The 3,065-nt window shown below is 49.2% G+C and overlaps 1 non-coding gene across 1 annotated transcript; it reads right to left on the reverse strand.

The window, feature by feature from the left end:
• Positions 1-205: 205 nt before the first annotated feature.
• Positions 206-277, reverse strand: TRNAP-AGG (transfer RNA proline (anticodon AGG)). The gene has a single exon. It is a non-coding gene; the product is annotated as a tRNA-Pro (tRNA).
• Between the last annotated feature and the right edge of the window lie 2,788 nt (positions 278-3,065).

Genomic DNA, 3,065 nt, shown 5'->3' on the forward strand with positions numbered 1-3,065 from the left:
ATCTGATGCCTAAATGCCAGGAAGGAGAGCCTGTGAAATCATCACACAGGGCGCACTGAGAGCAAGCAGGAAGGAAGCCAAGGCATTGTAATCCATTTTTCGCCTGAGGCAAAAAATATGTTTTGCGCAACAATGCTTCGAGTAAAATGAGAAATGTTGAGGGGTTGTGTATTTTGAGCAGGATTTGATTGTTTTCCGCTAAAATGGGCTCGTCCGGGATTTGAACCCGGGACCTCTCGCACCCTAAGCGAGAATCATACCCCTAGACCAACGAGCCTGGGCACAGAAATGCAACGGCTCCGACCCTGCTCGGAGGATTGGTGACAGAGAGTGGGAGACTACAACCCAAAGCAAGAAACTGCACATGGTGCTCTCTTTTGCAGTACGACTAGAGTCATTTGCATGGTCTTCATCGAACATGACATAAAAAGCCTCTATCCTTTAGACATTTTGGCCCAGATTTACAAGAAAATGACTAAGCGCGACGCTGTGCCAAATTTGCAAGCCCCACGTGCCGTCATTTTCAAAATGCAGGAAAGCGCCGTATTTAGTAGAATACAGCGCACCCCTGTGCTTCCCCCTGCACCAGCTCTAAATTAGCTGCTGAGCGCCAACGCAGCCGTTCTTGCACCATGGTACAAGGATGACTGCGTTGAGGGGGAAATTGTTTTTGTGCAGGAAGGGAAACCTTCCTGCCCCAAAAAAAAATCTTCAATGGTGATTTGCTCTTACTTCTATGTGTGCTGCAGAATGCATCACACATAGAAAGAGCAAAAACAAGGAGAAATGAAAACATTTCTCCTCAGTGCGCCACTCTAACGACACCCCTGGGATGGCGTTGGATTTTGGCGCTGACGCAGATTTACGCCAACTCCTAAATCTGGAGCAGCATCAAAATGCTATGGTGTTGCTGTGGCACACTCCCAACAACACCCATTGCACGCCCCTTCCAGGGAACGCGCTGTGTGCTAAGGGGCCGTATTTACAAGGTGGTGTTAAGCCACAAAAAGTGGCTGAACGCCATCTTGTAAATACCGCGCAGTGCATAGTGCCACCGGAGGCGTCACTAAAAGTGATGCTCCGGTGGCGATAGGGCCTTGTAAGTCTGGCACTTTATTTGCTCAAGGTGTGTGTTCTTGGTGAGGGCAGGAAAGCTATTTTTGCTCTCGTACCTTCCTTCCTTGGCTGGCTTGAATGCTGTAGGCTCAGGCTTCATTGCAAAGGTCAAACAGTGAGCAACTGACTGCCGTAAGCTGGCGCAACTCCTCTTGGTGAGCTGTGACAGATGCCCCAGGAGCGTAGTACCTCACGATGGTGAGGGATAGACACAGTCTCTTTTATCTCAGCTTGCCTGTCAGGTGAGGCAGGAAATGCAAATACTGTGAAAAAGCCCAGCGACTCGAACCAGGGACCTTTCGCATGTGAGGTGCGCATGATAACCACTACACTACACAAGCAGACACACTTGCCGGCTTGCTTCATGTGGCTATGCATTGTACTGGAACCACCACACTATGGAAACAGACACACCTGCTTGCTTTATGTGGCTATGCATTGGACTGGGATGCAAGGATGAGGGCCAATGTTCATGACGCTCAAAGCTGAGCCTTCCGGAACACAATCTCTTCCCTTGGAAGAAAGGAACTGGGATCACTTTCATTCCAAGAGGTGATTTCAGAACTGGACCCGAAATTACCATGGAGAAGCACTGTGCATTTAATGTTCCTACGAGCACTGCTGCTCCAGCACAGAAAAGCAGTTGCTAAGAAATCTCGCATACCTTCATGATGCTGAACCGTCTCGACGCCAGTATAAAGCATGTATTGCATTGCAACATGACATCTTACAAGAGTGAAAAGCAGAAATACTCCTGTTTAAAACACAGACTGAACCTATAAAGGTAGGGGTTTGTCTGGGATTTGAACCGAGGTCCTCTCACACCCGAAGCGAGAATCATACCCCTATACCAACTAGACTGCCGCTGCATAGTCATTTGAAACATCTTCTGAAGCGTCTTTCAGAAAAGCAGGGCCATTTGGAGGCTCTCTCTCTCTAAGCGTGCCATAGCAATTGATGTTTTCTGTCAAGGATTTTTTGTTTGTCTCTAGCAAGGCAAGAGGTAGTCAAAATGCCCTGTGCCAGTGAGCTGAACTAGGGGACTGATGTGAAAAGCAGACCCTTTCTGGTAGTTGTAACCCGCTGCTAGTCATGGACCCTTGCACCTTAGATTTCCCAACCAGAAGCACTGAAGGGCCTGCTAGCTCTTGAGCCAGAGGAGCATGCCTCTTGGATTCAAGCACACTTGCTCGGTCAGCGCTCGATCAGGCTCGATCAGGCGAGATTTATAGTAGTGGCTCATAGGCCTGAAACACTCACCTGGGAGACGCAGGGTGGCTGATTTCCCGGAATGGCCCTTGATGGGGAAATCACCTCCTTTCCCCCGCCTCATTTCAGAATTGTGTGCTAGTCGCAAGACAGTGTTCAGGGGTTCATGGGTACTGCCTACTCCCAGCTGCCTCTCTGTCTTCTTCATGTAAATTGCAAGTCACGAGGAGGCACCATTGCCAATATGCTCCGCCCACCTAACCAAGAAACCTAGTTTGAGCTTGTCTGCCTGTGTTGTTGCAGGGGCAGAGTCTTCTTTGCCCAAAAGGTGGCAGGAGAGCCTCACTTCAAACGATAGAATCAACTGCTTAAGTAGAAACCAGCATGGTAGTTACTGTCATAAAGTGCAGCTCTAACAGAAGGTGTGCCTGAGACGCCCCTTCCAGTAATACACAGAATTTTGATTGAGGGCCCAGCCGATGGGTTGGTGGATTTCTCCTCACATGCCACAGCAGCTTCCAAAGATAGTGGTGTGAGGAGCTGGCTCTGCAAGCAGAGCAAGATTTAAGGGAAGAAAATACACCTGTCAGAAGTGGGATTTGAACCCACGCCTCCATGAAGAGACCAGAAGGCTCAGCTTCACTGAAGATCAAGCTCTCTTGAGTCTGGCGCCTTAGACCACTCGGCCATCCTGACAGCCAAAACAGTGTGCAGGTCGGACTCTTCAGTCTGCACTTGTT

The sequence above is a fragment of the Pleurodeles waltl genome, unplaced genomic scaffold (genome assembly GCF_031143425.1).
Source record: "Pleurodeles waltl isolate 20211129_DDA unplaced genomic scaffold, aPleWal1.hap1.20221129 scaffold_72, whole genome shotgun sequence".
Classification (NCBI taxonomy): Eukaryota; Metazoa; Chordata; class Amphibia; order Caudata; family Salamandridae; genus Pleurodeles; species Pleurodeles waltl.